At 38.4% G+C, this 19,571-nt stretch overlaps 1 protein-coding gene across 1 annotated transcript in view; it reads left to right on the forward strand.

Moving 5' to 3' along the window:
• CWC27 (CWC27 spliceosome associated cyclophilin) overlaps positions 1-19,571 on the forward strand; it is a 253,943-nt gene that overhangs the window by 113,226 nt on the left and 121,146 nt on the right. The window lies entirely within an intron of this gene.

Consider the following 19,571-nt stretch of genomic DNA (forward strand, 5'->3'; position numbering starts at 1 on the left):
GCTTTTATTTCCAGTATTCTGGGGGGTGGGTCATAGAGGATCATGCTGTGATTTATGTCAGAGAGTGTTTTGGCTATGTTCTCCTCTAGGAGTTTTATAGTTTCTGGTCTTACATTTAGATCTTTAATCCATTTTGAGTTTATTTTTGTGTATGGTGTTAGAAAGTGATCTAGTTTCATTCTTTTACAAGTGGTTGACCAGTTTTCCCAGCACCACTTGTTAAAGAGATTGTCTTTTCTTCATTGTATATTTTTGCCTCTTTTGTCAAAGATAAGGTGTCCATGCTGCTAAGTCTCTTCAGTCGTGTCCGACTCTGTGTGACCCCACAGACGGCAGCCCACCAGTCTCCCCCGTCCCTGGGATTCTCCAAGCTAGAACACTGGAGTGGGTTGCCATTTCCTTCTCCAATGCATGAAAGTGAAAAGTGAAAGTGAAGCTGCTCAGTTGTGTCTAACTTAGTGACCCCATGGACTGCAGCCTACCAAACTCCTCCATCCATGGGATTTTCCAGGCAAGAGTACTGGAGTGGGGTGCCATTGCCTTCTCCGAAGGTATCCATAGCTGTGTGGATTTATCTCTGGGCTTTCTGTTTTGTTCCATTGATCTATATTTCTGTCTTTGTGCCAGTACCATACCGTCTTGTTGACTGTGGCTTTGTAGTAGAGACTGAAGTCAGGCAGGTTGATTCCTCCAGTTCCATTCTTCTTTCTCAAGATTGCTTTGGCTATTTGAGGTTTTTTGTATTTCCATACAAATTGTGAAATTATTTGTTCTAGCTCTGTGAAAAATACCATTGGTAGCTTGATAGGGATTGCATTGAATCTGTAGATTGCTTTGGGGTAGTATACTCATTTTCACTATATTGCTTCTTCCGATCCATGAACACAGTATATTTCTCCATCTATTAGTGTCCTCTTTGATTTCTTTCACCAGTGTTTTATAGTTTTATATATATAGGTCTTTTGTTTCTTTAGGTAGATATATTCTTAAGTATTTTATTCTTTTCATTGCAGTGGTGAATGGAATTGTTTCCTTAATTTCACTTTCTATTTTCTCATTATTAGTGTATAGGAATGCAAGGGATTTCTGTGTTGATTTTATATACTGCGACTTTACTATATTCATTGATTAACTCTAGTAATTTTCTGGTGGAGTCTTTAGGGTTTTCTATGTAGAGGATCATGTCATCTGCAAACAGTGAGAGTTTTACTTCTTCTTTTCCAATTTGGATTCCTTTTATTTCTTTTTCTGCTCTGATTGCTGTGGCCAAAACTTCCAAAATTATGTTGAAGAGTGGTGGTGAGAGTGGGCACCCTTGTCTTGTTCCTGACTTTAGGGGAAACGCTTTAAATTTTTCACCATTGAGGATAATGTTTGCTGTGGGTTTGTCATATATAGCTTTTATTATGTTGAGGTATGTTCCTTCTATTCCTGCTTTCTGGAGGGTTTTTATCATAAATGGATATTGAATTTTGTCAAAGGCTTTCTCTGCATCTATTGAGATAATCATATGGCTTTTATTTTTCAATTTGTTAATGTGGTGAATTACATTAATTGATTTGTGGATATTGAAGAATAGACCTATTTTTGAGTTAAGCAGCCATGGCCAAAAGCTAAAAAGTGGCATAGCAGCATTCTAGATCAAGTAGTCTCATTTCAGATAACCATGTATTTAACTGCTTTGTCATATTTCCTACCATTATTACATTAACTTTAACAAACTGTCACATTTTAACAGTTTTATCATTTGTTGATATTTAAATGAATTAAGATATTAATGGTGAAAAAAATTATAAATTAATATAATACTAGATTTTTTAATGTATTTAAACCCCCAATGTGAATAAAATGCAAAAATCATTAACATTTATGATAAATAAAGCATCAGACATCAACATCTGTCTTAAATAGAGCTTTTGCCTGCCCTGTCTGTTGGGGTTGTGTGTCTACATCACCCCATGAACTACCCTTCATGTGATTTTAAAGCAGACCACTATGGTGTGATGGGTGTCATCAGATAAGGCTGAAATGCTAGCCCAGGCTCAAGGTTTTAAGGCTTGATTTTCAGTTTTTGCCTTTGGATGCTTTGCCTGTGTTTTATTTTGAGTATGTTCAGTGCAAGGATCTCATTGGAGTCTTTTATTTTTAATGTTGTTAATATTAACAGCATAAATCTTTCTAGCTTAAAACTTCACATCAAATTTTTGAGTGGGTATTTTACATGTATAATATAGTATGTTTTAAACTGTTGTGGTGGCTCAGTGGGTAAAGCGTCTGCCTACAATGCGGGAGACCTGGGTTTGATCCCTGGGTCAGGAAGATCCCCTGGAGAAGGAAATGGCAACCCACTCCAGTACTCTTGCCTGGAAAATCCCATGGGCTGAGAAGCCTGATAGGCTACAGTCAATGGGGTCGCAAAGAGTCAGACACGACTGAGCGACTTTCCTGTCCCTTTAAACTGTTGTAATAGAAACATTTGTATTTCCTCTTAACCTCAGGTATTTTGATCCAACTCTTTGTGGGCACCATTTGGACTGATTAATAATGGTTAATTCCTTCAAAAAATATCACTGCTAACTTATGAGTACTCTTGGTATGTTATCAGTATATAAATGACTTTGCACCATACTAGATTCCTGTTTCAGTTATCTATTTCTGTGTGGAACTATTCCCAAACCTAGTGACTAAGACAAAAAACTAATTCTACCCATCAGAAATTTAGATAGGGTACAAAAGGAACCATTCATACTTTTCTGCTGTATCTGGGGCCTTAGTTGGATGTGGTATCTGGTTATCTCTTGTTTCCTCAAGATTAAGTTTATCTCTTTTTTATCTCTTATTTATTTATTTATCTCTTATTTCCTCAAGAAATAAGTTTAGGTACTGATAGCTAGTCTACAATTGTAAAGTTATGTTTTTCCTGGCATATTCTCTATGAGGTGATACTTTGGTATCACATGAATATCTAGTATTCAAGTAATCTAGTAAAGCTTTTCATATCTATTGGTAATTCTTTTCTTGAATCAGTTACTTCAGTAGAAGTCGCAAAATAGTGATTTTCTATCATTCTTTCTATATTTATTAGCTTGCCATCTTTTATAAAAAAAGGTTACACTCATTAGCTGAAGCTATTGGTTAGTTTGAGATGTTGTTACTAATATAAAGACAGGATAAATCCTTATTTCCTTCCTTTCATTACCAAACTTTCTAGCAACAAGTGTAATAGTCACCTCTGCTGCTGCTGCTGCTAAGTCGCTTCAGTCATGTCCAACTCTGTGCGACCCCATAGATGGCAGCCCAACAGGCTTCTCTGTCCCTGGGATTCTCCAGGCAAGAACACTGGAGTGGGTTGCCATTTGCATCTCCAGTGCATGCATGCATGCTAATTCACTTCAGTCGTGACCAATCTTTGTGACCCATGGACAGCAGCCCACCAGGCTCCTCTGCCCACAGGTTCTCCAGGCAAGAATACTGGAGTGGGTTGCCATTTCCTTCTCTGATAGTCACCTCTAGAGATGGCAAATGAGTTTTTTGTTTGTTTGTCTTGGCTTTCTTTTTTATGAGTATTATTTATGACTCATAGATTTTTATATTGATAATCTGAATAGTTAATATCTTGTTGGAATATTAATCTTAACAGAATGGTACATTTAGAATCATTTTCTAAAAAGCTCCTCTTATTTTGAAGTCTTCCAGATACATCTGTCATATATTGTGACTGTAAGAAAGTCAATCTGGATTTAAAATATTTGGAACTCAAAACAAGTCATTATTACCAAAGTATGTTAGAAAGACTTGGTTAAAATAATCACACACATAAATAACAAATATTTCTAAGTTCTTGGAACTTGAGACCAAGAAGCTTTCTTAATAAGAGCCTCAATTTTTTCATCCATGGAACAGGTGATAAGCCCCTGCCCTGCATTCTCTGAGACTTCAGTAAGATCATGTGTGTACACAAACTTTGTTGGTATGATTTGAATATGTGGTTGAGACCAAGGCCAGTGGTTTTTATTTCGAAGTTATCACATTAACTTTTGAACCCTAGAAGTATAATTCCCAGGTAGCAAATGACAAGAGGAAATAATTCACTGGTTGATTCTTATTATATGGTCCAAATTAGGAGAAAATACCTGAAAACAATTACTAGGCTAAGAGTATCATATTGATAGCTTATGTTTACTTAAGGCTTACAGTGTGCTAAAGCAGTAAAAAGCACTTTATAATTATCTCATTTATTATTCAGAACATCCTTATGAAGCAGGTACTGTTAATCTCATTTCCGAATTGAAGAAATTGAGGCTTAGAAAATTTAAGTTACCTACCCCAGGGGTTCCCTGATGATTCAGATGGTAAAGAATCAGCCTGCAATGCAGGAGACCCAGGTTCAGTCCCTGGGTTGGGAAGATGCCCTGGAGAAGGAAATGACAACTCACTCCAGTATTCTTCCTGGGAAATCCATGAGAAGAGGAGCCTGGTGGGCTACAGTTCATGGGCTCACAAGAGTTGGACATGACCTAGGAATTAAACCACCTTTTAGTTCAGTTCAATTAGTCATGTCTGACTCTTTGCAACCCCATGGAATGCAGAACGCCAGGCTTTCCTGTTCATCACCAACTCCTGGAGCTAACTCAAACTCAGGTCCATTGAGTTGGTGATGCATCCAACCATCTCATCCTCTGTTGTCCCCTTCTCCTCATACCTTCAGTCTTTCCCAGCATCAGGGTCTTTCCCAGTGAGTCAGTTCTTTGCATCAGGTGGCCAGAGTATTAGAGTTTCAGTCCTTCCAGTGAATATTCAAGACTGATTTCCTTTAGGACTTACTGGTTTGATCTCCTTGCAGTCCAAGGGACTCTCCAGAGTCTTCTCCAGTACCACAGTTCAAAAGCATCAATTCTTCAGTGCTCAGCTTTTTTTATAGTCCAACTCTCACATCCATACATGACTACTGGAAAAACCATAACTTTGACTAGATGGACCTTTGTCAGCAAAGTAATATATCTGCTTTTTAATATGCTGTCTAAGTTGGTCATAACTTTTCTTCCTAGGAGCAAGCATCTTTTAATTTCATGGCTGCAGTCACCGGCTGCAGTCACCACCTGCATTAATCAAGAAAATACAGTCTGCCTCCACTGTTTCTATTTTTCCCATCTATTTGCCATAGATGGGACTGGATGCCATCATCTTAGAATGTTGAGCTTTAAGCCAATTTTTCACTCTCCTTTTTCACTTTCATCATGAGGCTTTTTAGTTCTTCTTCACTTTTTGCCATAAGAGTGGTGTATCTGCATATCTGTGGTTATTGATATTTCTCCTGGCAATCTTGATCCCAATTTGTGCTTCGTCCAGCCCGGCATTTTGCCTGACGCACATGGCATATAATTTAAATAAGCAGAGTGACAATATACAGCCTTGACATGCTCCTTTCATGATGTGGAACCGGTCCGTGCTTCCATGTCCAGTTCTAACTGTTGCTTCTTGACCTGCATACGGATTTCTCAAGAGGCAGGAAAGGTGATCTGGTATTACCAGCTCTTTAAGAATTTTCCATAGTTTGTTGTGATCCACACAGTCAAAGGCTTTGGCATAGTCAATAAAGCAGAAGTAGATGTTTTTCTGGAGGTGTCTTGCTTTTTCTATGATCCAACAGATGTTGGCAATTTGATCTTTGGTTCCTCTGCTTTTTCTAAATCCAGCTTGCATATCTGCAAGTTCTCAGTTCACATACTGTTGAAGCCTGGTTTGAACAATTTTGAGCATTACTTTGCTAGCGTGTGAGATGAGTGCAATTGTGCGTTAGTTTGAACAGTTTTTGGCATTGCCTTTCTTTGCATTTGGGATGAAAACTGTCCTTTTCCAGTCCTGTGGCCACAGCTGAATTGTCCAAATTTGCTGGCATACTGAGTGCAGCACTTTCACAGCATCATCTTTTAGGATTTGAAATAGCTCAACTGGAATTCTATCACCTTCTCTAGCTTCGTTTGTAGTGATGCTTCCTAAGGCCCACTTAACTTTGCATTCGAGGATGTCTGGCTCTAGGTGAGTGATCACGCCATCATGGTTATCTGAGTCATGAAGTTCTTTTTTATATACTTGTTCTGTGTATTCTTACCACCTCTTCTTAATATCTTCTGCTTCTGTTAGGTCCATACTGTTTCTGTCCTTTATTGAACCATCTTTGCATGAAATGTTCCCTTGGTATCTCTGATTTTCTTGAAGAGATGTCTAGTCTTTTTCATTCTATTGTTTTCCTCTATTTCTTTTCATTGATCATTGAGGAAGGCTTTCTTATATCTCCTTGCTATTCTTTGGAACTCTGCATCCAAATGAAAATAGCTAGTGAGTGACCGACTTGGAATTTAAATCTCAGCAGTCTGACTCTAGAGCCTACACTTTTGTTAAGGATAGAGTTCAATCTATAGATCAATATGAAGAGTATTAAGTCTTCAGTTAGTTCAGTTCAGTTCAGTCACTCAGTTGTGTCCGACTCTTTGCAACCCCATGAATTGCAGCACGCCAGGCCTCCTTGCCCATCACCATCTCCCGGAGTTCACTCAGACTCATGTCTATCGAGTCCGTGATGCCATCCAGCCATCTCATCCTCAGCCGTCCCCTTCTCCTCCTGCCCCCAATCTCTCCCAGCATCAGAGTCTTTTCCAATGAGTCAACTCTTTGCATGAGGTGGCCAAAGTACTGGAGCTTCAGCTTTAGCATCATTCCTTCCAAAGAACACCCAGGGTTGATCTCCTTCAGAGTGGACTGGTTGGATCTCCTTGCAGTCCAAGGGACCCTCAAGAGTCTTCTCCAACACCACAGTTCAAACGCATCAATTCTTTGGCACTCAGCCTTCTTCACAGTCCAACTCTCACATCCATACATGACCACAGGAAAAACCATAGCCTTGACTAGACGGACCTTAGTCGGTAAAGTAATGTCTCTGCTTTTGAATATGCTATCTAGGTTGGTCATAACTTTTCTTCCAAGGAGTAAGCGTCTTTTAATCTCATGGCTGCAGTCACCATCTGCAGTGATTTTGGAGCCCAAAAAAAACAAAGTCTGACACTGTTTCCACTGTTTCCCATCTACTTGCCATGAAGTGATGGGACCAGATGCCGTGATCTTCGTTTTCTGAATGTTGAGCTTTAAGCCAACTTTTTCACTCTCCTCTTTCACTTTCAGATGCAGGAATCTCGGAGGTTTTTCCCAATTATTTACATAATTACTAATTTATCTGAACAGTGTTTCCTAGTTTTCAGTATACAGGCCTTGTACTTCTTTTGTTAAATTCATTCCTTAGTAGTCCATTCTTGATGCATAAGTGGGATTTTTTTCTTTATTTTCATTTTCCAGTTGTTCGTTGCTAATATATAGCATGTTTACATGATAGGTCTCTTCAGTAGTGTCCAGTTCTCTGTGACCCTATGGACCGCAGCCCACCAGGCTCCACTGTCCATGGGATTTTCCAGGCAGGAATACTGGAGTAGGTTGCCATTCCTTCCTCCAGGGGATCTTCCCAATGTAGGGATCAACATGGTTCTTACATCTCGTGCATTGGCAGGTGGGCTTTTTGCCACTAGCGCCACATGGGAATGTTTGTATCCTACAGTCTTGTGGAGCTTATTAGTTCTAATATTATGTTTATGGATTCCTTATGATTTTCTACGCAAAATTACATCACCTCCAATTTGGATGTCTTCTATTTCTTTTTCTTTCTTAATTTTAATGGCTAAATCTCCAATACAATATTGAATAGAAGGGGCAAGATCAGAAATTTAGTCTTGTTTCTGGTCGTAGGGAGAGACGTTCAGTCTTTAACCTTTAGATGTGATGATAGTTGTGTACGTTTGTGTACTTACTATCAGATTGCAGTTTGTTTACATTTCTAGTTAAGTGTTTTTTTCATGAAAGGGTTCTAGATTTTTCAAATGCATTTTCTGCATTTATTAAGATTAAAATATGGGTTTTGTCCTTTATTCCATTGATTGGAATATAACATTGCATATTACATTGGTTGATTTTTAGATGATAAACCAACCTTGCTTTCCTGGGATAAATCTTGCTTGATCATAATTATAATTCTTTTTATCTGCTACTTTTGTTGAGGATTTTAGAATCTGTATCCACAAGATTTTGATCTGAAATTTTCTTGTGATAGTTTTGTCTGGTATTGGTATCAACATAAGACAGAATGAGTTAGAAAGTGTTCCTAATCTTCTGTTTTGGGGCAATGTTTGTAAAGAATCAATATTAATTCTAAATGTTTATAAGAATTCACCATTGAAACCATCCTGGGTTTTACTTTGTGGGCAATTTTTCAATTACTAATTCAGTCTCTTTACTTGTATAGGTCTATTCCAATTTTCTATTTCTTCTTGTTTTGGTTTCAGTAATTTTTTGTCTTTCTAGGAATTTGTCCATTTCATCTAGGTTACCCAATTTGTTGGTGTACAATTGTTTATAACATTCCCTTATAGTCCTTTTTAATTCTGTGAAGTCAGTAGTGATAGCATCTTTTTCATTTCTGATTTCAATAAGTTGAATTTTGTCTCTTTTTTTCCCTTGGTCAATCCAGCTAATGGTTTGTCAATTTCGTTAATCTTTTCAAGAACCGACTTTTGGCTTAGATGATTTTCTCTGTATCTGTTTCATTAATTTGTGCTCTAGTCTGTATCATTTCCTTCCTCTGCTTGGTTTAGTTTTAGTTTGCTTTTATTTTATATTTATATTACTGATTTGACATCTTTTTACTATTAATTTACAGCTGTAAATTTCCTTCTGAACATTGTTTTAGCTGTATACCACAAATTTGGATTTGTTGTATTTTCATTTCCATTAATCTCAAATAACTTTAATTTGCCCGGGATTTATTTGATTCATTGGTTACTTAGTGTGTTGTTTATTTCCACATATCTGTGAATTTTCCAAATTTCTCTTTGTTACTGATTTCTAGTTTCATTCCATGTGTTCAGAGAACATACTTTGTATGATTTCACTTCTTTTAACAACTACATTGAGTCTTGTTTCCTGACCTGGTATATAGTCTATCCCGAGACTGTTTTATATGCACTGGAGTAAAACGTATATTCTGCTCTTGATAGGTGCAGTGTTCAATAGATTAGAGCCCACACTTCTGGTCACTCACCACAAGATATAAGCAGGACTGTTGGAAAAGCTATGACACTTTTACTGAGATATTTCTACTAAAGTGCTTTATAAACATTCCAGAAACCTAAGAATTATGAATACATAGAATTCAGTCGCTTCTAGCAAAAAAAAGAGAAACAGTTTGGGTTAGTCTGAGAATGGAAGAAGAAGAATCAACATTTGTTGAGAATTCCCAGCAATACTGTGGTCCAGTACTCCTTGGAAGCAGTCTCAGAGATTTTATATAAACTTCCCTAATGTCACACAGATCATGAATTTTTGACTCTGGATTTGAACCCGTATATTTCTGACTGCAAAACTTCTGAACTTACCATGTGTGTGTGCGTGTATAGTCGCTCAGTCATGTCCAGCTCTTTGTGACCCCATGGACTGTAGCCAGCCAGGCTCCTTTGTCCATGGGATTCCCCAGGCAAGAATACTGGAGTGAGTTGCCATTTCCTTCTCCAGAACTTACCATATAGAACTTATAAATGGAATACATTTGAATCTTGCTTTTGGTATTATTGATGTTGTTGTAAACAGATATGTTACAAATTTTCAGGATTATAAAGTATGAATTTGCACTTTAACAAGAATAAGTTTCTATTTTATGAGCACCCTTTTCATGTGGATATTGAGAGGAGATGAAATCTAAAAAGCAGCCAGTGATTTATCATTAACTTAATCCTAACAGCTGGGCAAGCAGCACTACTCAGAATCTAAAATATGTGATCAGATTGCAGAGTCAAAATTTGCAGACCAAGTCAGGGGTCCTGATAAAGAAAACCTTGTTAGGCATTGGGACAGACCTCCAGTGTGAATTATAAGGAATTACACTGCAGATCAGTGGGACATGAGAAGGTACTCTCAGTCATAATATTCCAGTACTTACAAAGTACACTTGATGTGTGAACTTACTGAATGACAGTGATCCCATGTCAAGATTCCTATAGTATATTGAGTATTCAAGATTATTTTCAATGCAGAACATTAGGACTTATCTCTAACCCTAACCTCCTCTCACCCACAACTAGGGAAGCTTATCAAAGGGAAAAAGAGAAGGAAAGTATTTTAGGAGATACCTCCAGATCCCGTTTGTTTTTGTTCTTTGTTCTGTTTTTAACATTAGTTGTAGACATTCACTGCTGTGTCACATACCAGATTTGTATCCTTCTGAGCCAGTACTTGCATTATAGTGCCGGTTAAGAATGCACATCATAAAACCAGGGGGCAGTAACATCTATAAAGCTAATGGTAATGTTGAAAATTCATCAAGAAATTACCAAGATTCTGGAAGACTACCCCAAATGTATTACCTTCTTTTAAACTACATATTAGAAAAGTCATTCTGAAAGCTCTCCATGTTAACTGTGACAGTAAAGAGCATTAAGCATGTAGAGGGAATCTGTGTTCCCTCTGGCCTCTGGAAAATACCTGAGTTTGTTTATTGAAGATCTTACCTGGGAGCAAAATTATATCTATGTACTTACCCACCATTTCCCAGTTGCCTCTGAAGTTTTTTTGTCCCCAGCTATAAATACTAAAGTTTGATCAGATTGTTTCATGGCAAATAGATGGGGAAAGAATGGAAACAGTGACAAACTTTGTTTTCTTGGGTTCCAAAGTCACATTGGACGATGACTGCAGCCATGAATTTAAAGACACTTGCTCCTTGGAAGAAAAGTTATGACAAACCGAGATAGTGTATTAAAAAGCAGAGATATCACTTTGCCAACAAAGGTCTGTATAGTCAAAGCTGTGGTTTTTCCAGTAGTCATGTATGGATGTGAGAATTGGACCATAAAGAAGGCTGAGCGCCAAAGAATTGATGCTTTCAGACTGTGGTGCTAGAGAAGACTCTTGAGAGTCCCTTGGACAGCAAGATCAAACCAGTCAATCCTAAAAGAAATCAAGCCTGAATATTCATTGAAAGACTGATGCTGAAGCTCCAATACTTGAGCCACCTGATGCAGAATGCCAACTCATTGGAAAAGGCCCTGATGGTGGGAAAGACTGAAGGCAGGAAGAGAAGGGGATGACAGAAGATGAAATAGTTGAATGGCATCACCAACTCACTGGACATGAGTTTGAGCAAGCTCCAGAAGTTGGTGATGGACAGGAAAGCCTGGCGTGCTACAGTCCACAGGGCCACAAAGAATCTAACACAACTAAGTGAGGAACAACAAAGCAACTAGTTCTATTCAGTAACTGACTTAGACTTATTTTCAAATTTAAACTAATATTAACAAAATTGAAGATTTGCATATGTGACATTTCTTTGAGCCATTTATTCTCAAAGTATGGTTCTCAGACCAGCAGCATCATCTTCCCCAAGGAACTTGTTGCAAATGGAAATCTCAGACCCCACCTCAGACTTAAGGAAGCAGAGAGCATGGGAGTAGAGACCAGCATCTGTTTTAAGAAAACCCTCAGGTGATTCTGATGTGTGCTAACAGTTGAGAACACTGTTTAAACTAGATTCCATTGAAAACACTTTCCACCTGCCCCCACTGTTATCTTAAGTGATCTTTAAGCTTATCTGTCCAATCAGACTCTTTTGGCATTTAGAATGCAGTGTGTATGAAATATGTCGTTTTGTTATCCCAGGTTTAGACTTGTAGTTTAAGTTATTGTGCACTATCTTCTAGGTAAGCTGAAATGTTACTTCATTTGTTTTGCAGTTTCTTACCTCATCATCTTTGCATATATCATTCCCTCTGTTCAATTCCCCATAGCATTCCCTCTGTCCACTTGTAAAATAAAACTTCTATAGAGTTTGATGTGAGGTCTAAAGGCGAAAGTGTATATAGATGTACTTAGCACAGCACTTGGAACGTTTTGGAATAGACAGAAAGATGAAAGGAACTGTGTGAAGTTATGATTATATTACTTCACTGCTTATAATTTTTTAATGAATTTACTCCACTAGACAAATTTTAGTTTATTGACAAAATTAAGGACAAATACAAAATGTAGTCCACTGGAAAAAGGAATGGCAAACCAGTTCAGTATTCTTGCCTTGAGAACCCCATGAACCATATGAAAAGGCAAAAAGATGGGACACTGAAAGAGGAACTCCCCAGGTGGGAGTGCCCAATATGCTACTGAGATGGGTAGAGAAATGACTCCAGAAAGAATGAAGGGACGGAGCCAAAGCAAAACCAGTACCCAGCTGTGGATGGGACTGGTGACAGAAGGAAGGTCCAGTGCTGTAAAGAGCAGTAGTGCACAGGAACCTGGAATGTCAGGTCCATGAATCAAGGCAAATTGGAAGTGGTCAAACAGAAGATGGCAAGAGTGAACGTCGACATTCTAGGAATCAGCGAACTAAAATGGACTGGAATGGGTGGATTTAACTCAGATGACCATTATATCTACTACTGCGGGCAGGAATCCCTTAGAAGAAATGGAGTAGCCATCATGGTCAACAAAAGAGTCCAAAGTGCAGTACTTGGATGCAATCTCAAAAACGATAGAATGATCTCTGTTCGTTTCCAAGGCAAACCATTCAGTGTCATGGTAATCCAACTCTATGCCCCGACCAATAATGCTGAAGAACCTGAAGTTGAACGGTTCTATGAAGAACTACAAGACCTTGTAGAACTAACACCCAAAAAAGATCCTAAAGATGATGCTGTGAAAGTGCTATACTCAGTATGCCAGCAAATTTGGACAATTCAGCAGTGCCCACAGGACTAGAAAAGGTCAGTTTTCATTCCAATCCCAAAGAAAGGCAATGTCAAAGAATGCTCAAAATTCTCCAAGCCAGGCTTCAACACTGCATGAACCATGAACTTCCATATATTCAAGCTGGTTTTAGAAAAGGCAGAGGAACCAGAGATCAAATTACCAACATCATCTGGATCACTGGAAAAGCAAGAGAGTTCCAGAAAAACATCTATTTCTGCTTTATTGACTATGCCAAAGCCTTTGACTGTGTGGATGACAATAAACTGTGGAAAATTCTGAAAGAGATGGGCATACCAGGCCAACTGACCTGCCTCTTGAGAAATCTGTATGCAGTGCAGGAACCAACAGTTAGAGCTGGACCTGGAACAACAGACTGGTTCCAAATTGGGAAAGAAGTACATCAAGGCTGTATGTTATCACCCTGCTTATTTAACTTACATGAAGAGGACATCATGAGAAACGCTGGGCTGGAAGAAGCACAAGCTGGAATCACGATTGCCGGGAGAAATATCAAGAACCTCAGATATGCAGATGACACCACCCTTATGGCAGAAAGTGAAGAAGAACTAAGAGCCTCTTGATGAAAATGAAAGCGGAGAGGAGAGTGAAAAAGTTGGCTTAAAGCTCAACATTCAGAAAACTAAGATCATGGCATCTGGTCCCATCACTTCATGGCAAATAGATGGGGAAACAGTGGAAACAGTGGCAGACTTTATTTTCTTGGGCTCCAAAAATCACTGCAGATGGTGATTGCAGCCATGAAATTAAAAGACACATACTCCTTGGAAGGAAAGTTATGACCCAACTAGACAGCATATTAAAAAGCAGAGACATTAATTTGACAACAAAGGTCTGTCTAGTCAAGGTTATGTTTTTTCCAGTAGTCATGAATGGATGTGAGAGTTGGACTATAAAGAAAGCTGAGTGCTGAAGAATTGATGCTTTTGAACTGTAGTGTTGGAGAAGACTCTTGAAAGTCCCTTGGACTGCAAGGAGTTCCAACCAGTCCATCCTAAAGATCATTCCTGAGTGTTTATTGAAAGGATTGATGTTGAAGCTGAAACTCCAGTACTTTGGCCACCTGATGCAAAGAGCTGACTATTTGAAAAGACCCTGATGCTGGGAAAGATTGAGGGCAGAAGGAGAAGGGGACTACAGAGGATGAGATGATTGGATGGCATCACCGACTCGATGGACATGAGTTTGGATAAACCAGGAGTTCATGATGGAAAGGGAGCCTGGTGTGCCGTGGTCCATGGGGTCGCAAAGAGTTGGACACAACGGAGCGACTGAACTGAACTAAACTGAAGGACAAATACTGAATCTTGCCACACATCTCATATTGGTTTAACGAAAAGCAGGAGGGGTATGTGATGGCCAAATGTGCACCATATTCTACAAAATGGCAGCTTGTATTCATGAATCACGAATCAAGCCTAAATAAAAAACTCACATAAGTATAAATAAAGCATCTTTTCCATTTAGATGGAGCTAGTTTGGATTTCGCATTAAGCTGGATTAAAAATATGTTTTTATTAGGTGCAAGTAGTTTCCAGAGTGCTTTTTCAAGCTCACATCTTGTCCTTATTTTCCTGACGGCTTGGTCTAGCACAGTTCAAGCAAGTTTTTTGGTCCTGTTTGTCTGCCAGGTGGTAACAGACTGGGAAACCCACAGAAAGGTTAAGTTTACATTGACTTGAAGAAAAGAAAAACTGATGGAAGTGAGTCAGTTCTTGCATCCAGCCACTAATGCTCTGAGGATGCAGCTTGTTTTCAGCTAAATACCGGCCAGGGTTCTAGAAGTCGAGAATCTGCATACTAATTAATCTCACTGGTGTAGGTGAGAGTTTTTACAAAAGTCAGGAAACACAGATTGATAGCCTTTGCTGTGGCTCAGTGCCTATTGGATATGTAATACTTTCATACTGTACCGTGTGTGTGTTATGTAGCCAGAAAGGAAAGAAAACTAGTGGAGTTTTTCCTCTAAATTTAGAGCTTTACTTTTTACTATTAAAAATATTAGATTTTTTTTTCCTCTTTTCCTCGTATTGTCTTGGCTTCTTGCTCCTTCTCCCATCCTCCCTTCCCTTCCCCCATGGCTCTGAGGATAGGAAACAAGCTTTAAAAAAAATATTAAGGTTTATGTTCATTCTCCAGACACCTTCCTAGTGGCTGTGGATCAAAAGCATATTTCAGTGTAGGTCCCAAAATGTTTAGTTTTGAGAGGTGAGATCAAATTTGAGTAAAAGATTTTGAGTAATTTGGGTTCATAATTTTATAAAATTTGTACAGCAAGTTTATTTATCTGTAGTGACAGGTAATAAAATTGCAATGGAAATTTTAAGAAAGCTTTTCTAAAAATCTCAATGCCATTGTGTGATAGTCAATTTATTACTTAGTACAAACTATAATATGCCCTATAGTAGAATTTGTCTTACAAACAGGAAAATCTAAACATTGTATAAGCATTCAAATATGCTAAACTCTGTCTTCTCTTCTGGAATAGTATATTTTATTAATAAGCTCTAAAATATCTGAGATTAATATCTGAGATTATGCACTGTAACTGTTGTAGAAATCAGAAAGTTCTAACAGATGGATTCTTAAATTGGTCAGAATGATGCATTCAACGTGCTGGACATCAGAGAAGTTTCAGTTGATTAAATTTAAGTTCTTAGTTATAATTTTTAATTTTATTTCTTTTTTTTTTGCTTTAAAGTAGATCAAGGAGGGAACAATGAATCATAATACATACCAAAGATGTTCAGGGAAAATTATTTCAAATAATTCCCCTAAAAAAGAAACTTTATTTTTTTAACAGAAATAGATTTTTCTTTATAATCAGAATTGAGAGTTTATAAAAATCAGTAAGTCATGTGGTATTATAGTGTACAGAGCTAATTATTGTTTTCATTTTGGTAAAGTTACTTTCAAATCTTTCACATGGCAACCCACTCCAGTATTCTTGCTTGGAGAATCCCATGGACAGAGGAGCCTGGCGATCTGTATATAGTCCATGGGATCACCAAGAGTCAGACACAACTGAACACAGCTTGGCATGCACACACAAACACATGGTTTTATATAAATTGAATGATTCTTTGTCTTTATTATATAATCTATATTATATAGTCTAATTATTTTAAATAGACATTTCCCATTTGTAATGATGTTTTAATGAACAACCAACACATTTTTTTTTTTTTTTGCATTGGTCCAGGTGCTTGAACACTTTGGAGCCCTTAGTTGAATGCCTGGAATTGCTGAGTTCAAGGGTACACAGATTTAGTACTGATACATGTTGTCAGTGATTAAGAGAAACTATTTTTTTAGTGTTAAATGTACTTTTTTTCACCTATTCAAAATGAAGATAAATTGCTGCATTAGGCACTTTTGAGGAAAAATTAATGCCACCAGAAATTTGGTTCAATTTGATGTGTTTTCTGAATGCTGAATACTGCTTATGTGTCAGATTCTATGCTAGTTATTAGGTTTGTAAAAGTGAAGTGACTCAATTTTATTGGACTAATGGAGATTACAAACAATAGGGAGTTAAAATACAATATGGTAAGTGTAACAGTAAGGATAAAATACAGGCAGCTTGTGTACCAGTATCAGGAGTTCTGAAGTCTCAGCATGAAAGCTGAGAACTGAGGACAAACTGAGTTATGTGGAGGAAGGATGTAAGAGGAAGGAGTATTGTAGGCCATGAGGAGTAGGTGTCAAAGATTATGATACGTTCTAGGAACTATTATAGTAGGATTTTAGAATGTGTGAGATGCACATAGAGACTGAGGCACCAGAGCTAGAGCTGGAGAATAAAACAGAGCTGAAACTGCGAAGAACCTTGTAGTAGAGTTAATGAATATGGACCTTGAGAATTAAGGGGTGCTGTGTAGCATGGAAGCAATGAGATCAAATTTGAGCTCTAAAAAGTTATCCTGGCTTCCCTGGTGGCTCAGAGGTTAAAGCGTCTGTCTGCAATGTGGGAGACCCGGGTTCGATCCCTGGGTTGGGAAGATCCCCTGAGAAGGAAATGGCAACCCACTCCAGTATTCTTGCCTGGAGAATCCCATGGATGGAGGAGCTTGATGGGCTACAGTCCACGGGTCGAAAAGAATTAGACACGACTGAGTGAGGCACAGCACAGTTTGGAGCCAGGAAAATGCTAGTTCACATTGTGCTTTTTGTCTTCCTCGTAAATGGTTCCGGAGGCATGTGAAGTGGACTTGTAGATGAAACTGAGACCTCAGCATCTCTGCATGCTATAAGAAAGGCAGGGCCAATTGTCCCTAAACTTAAAATGTGAAGTTTCAGTGATGTAAGAGGAACACCTCCATGCAGCTCCATTTGTGGAACACTGTATAAAACCTCATGATTCTCTAGGAGCCAATTTATATAATTCTGATTCGTACTGATAAAAGTCCAGCTGAATGCCAGAAAAATTTTTGCCTCAATTTCTTTTCCTTATATAGACATGTAGTCCATTTTGTACTTAAAATCATTTGTTTACATTTTCATTCTTTTATGTAACGTTGAAATCATTTTGATGTCAGGAAAGCAGACTTCAGAATACTGGGGGAAATGGGAAATCTGTAATAAACAATTTGCGTAAAGCTTTTCTGTCACTGAGTAAATATGACCTTCACTAAAATGACCCCATCTTTTTTTAGGTAGACATTATTTTAAATGATGTCTTTTTCTTAGTAATTTTTATCCTGTGTGCTACATTTGAGATGTCTTTCTTCTCACAAAATTTCTGCTCTTTCCTAGCTTCCACACCTCCCTCTGGTGGTTTCCAGGATTAGTATTCTGATACTGTTTTCCCCTTAACGTATAACTATTTTTATTTAGTGTATACTACATAGTATACTCAGTGTTAGAAACTGTGAAAAATGTACCTTATTAAATTTTTTACATGACTTTAGTTTTTTGCAAAAATGATGCCTGCTCATAAAAAATGAAGGCAATACATCAGAGAGAGGAGAAAATAGGCCGAAAATGACAGCTCACTGAAAACTATCCAGAAATGACTATCATTAAACAGTAAGTAAACTTTATTCCAACCATCTCTGCAACTCAGGACCAGAGAAAGCTACTGGAGTAAAAGAGATGGTGGCGAACAATGAATCCATTTAAAAAGAAAACTAAGGCTATACAACTCTGAAAATTTTGTGCAGATTCTATAGACTTTGATAATTTAAAAACACTAACATAACTGAAATTGGAAAATGAAGGAAGGAAAAGTAGGAAAAAAATGTTCAGTTCAGTCGCTCAGTCGTGTCCGACTCTTTGCGACCCCATGAATCGCAGCACACCAGGCCTCCCTGTCCATCACCAACTCCCGGAGTTCACTCAGACTCACGTCCATTGAGTCCGTGATGCCATCCAGCCATTTCATCCTGGGTCGTCCCCTTCTCCTCCTGCCCCCAATCCCTCCCAGCATCAGTCTTTTCCAATGAGTCAACTCTTCTCATGAGGTGACCAAAGTACTGGAGTTTCAGCTTTAGCATCATTCCTTCCAAAGAAATCCCAGGGTTGATCTCCTTCAGAATGGACTGGTTGGATCTCCTTCCCGTCCAAGGGACTCTCAAGAGTCTTCTCCAACACCACAGTTCAAAAGCATCAATTCTTCGGTGCTCAGCCTTCTTCACAGTCCAACTCTCACATCCATACATGACCACAGGAAAAACCATAGCCTTGACTAGACGGACATTAGTCAGCAAAGTAATGTCTCTGCTTTTGAATATACTGTCTAGGTTGGTCATAACTTTTCTTCCAAGGAGTAAGCGTCTTTTAATTTCATGGCTGCAGTCACCATCTGCAGTGATTTTGGAGCCCCAAAAAATAAAGTCTGACACTGTTTCTACTGTTTCCCCATCTACTTGCCCTGAAGTGATGGGACCAGATGCCATGATCTTCGTTTTCTGAATGTTGAGCTTTAAGCCAACTTTTTCACTCTCCTCTTTCACTTTCATCAAGAGGCTTTTTAGTTCCTCTTCACTTTCTGCCATAAGGGTGGTGTCATCTGCATATCTGAGGTTACTGATATTTCTCCCAGCAATCTTGATTCCAGCTTGTGTTTCTTCCAGTCCAGCGTTTCTCATGATGTTCTCTGCATATAAGTTAAATAAGCAGGGTGACAATATACAGCCTTGACGTACTCCTTTTCCTATTTGGAACCAGTCTGTTGTTCCAGGTCCAGTTCTAACTGTTGCTTCCTGACCTGCATACAGATTTCTCAAGAGGCAGGTTAGGTGGTCTGGTATTCCCATCTCTTTCAGAATTTTCCACAGTTTATTGTGATCCACACAGTCAAAGGCTTTGGCATAGTCAATAAAGCAGAAATAGATGTTTTTCTGGAACTCTCTTGGTTTTTCCATGATCCAGCGGATGTTGGCAATGTGATCTCTGGTTCCTCTGCCTTTTCTAAAACCAGCTTGAACATCAGGGAGTTCACGGTTCATGTATTGCTGAAGTCTGTCTTGGAGAATTTTGAGCATTACTTTACTAGCATGTGAGATGAGTGCAATTGTGCGATAGTTTGAGCATTCTTTTGCATTACCTTTCTTTGGAATTGGAATGAAAACTGACCTTTTCCAGCCCTGTGGCCACTGTTGAGTTTTCCAAATTTGTTGTCATATTGAGTGCAGCACTTTCACAGCATCATCTTTCAGGATTTGAAACAGCTCAACTGGAATTCTATCACCTCCACTAGCTTTGTTCATAGTGATGCT

The sequence above is a fragment of the Oryx dammah genome, unplaced genomic scaffold, assembly GCF_014754425.2.
Source record: "Oryx dammah isolate SB20612 unplaced genomic scaffold, SCBI_Odam_1.1 HiC_scaffold_20, whole genome shotgun sequence".
NCBI classification, from domain to species: domain Eukaryota; kingdom Metazoa; phylum Chordata; class Mammalia; order Artiodactyla; family Bovidae; genus Oryx; species Oryx dammah.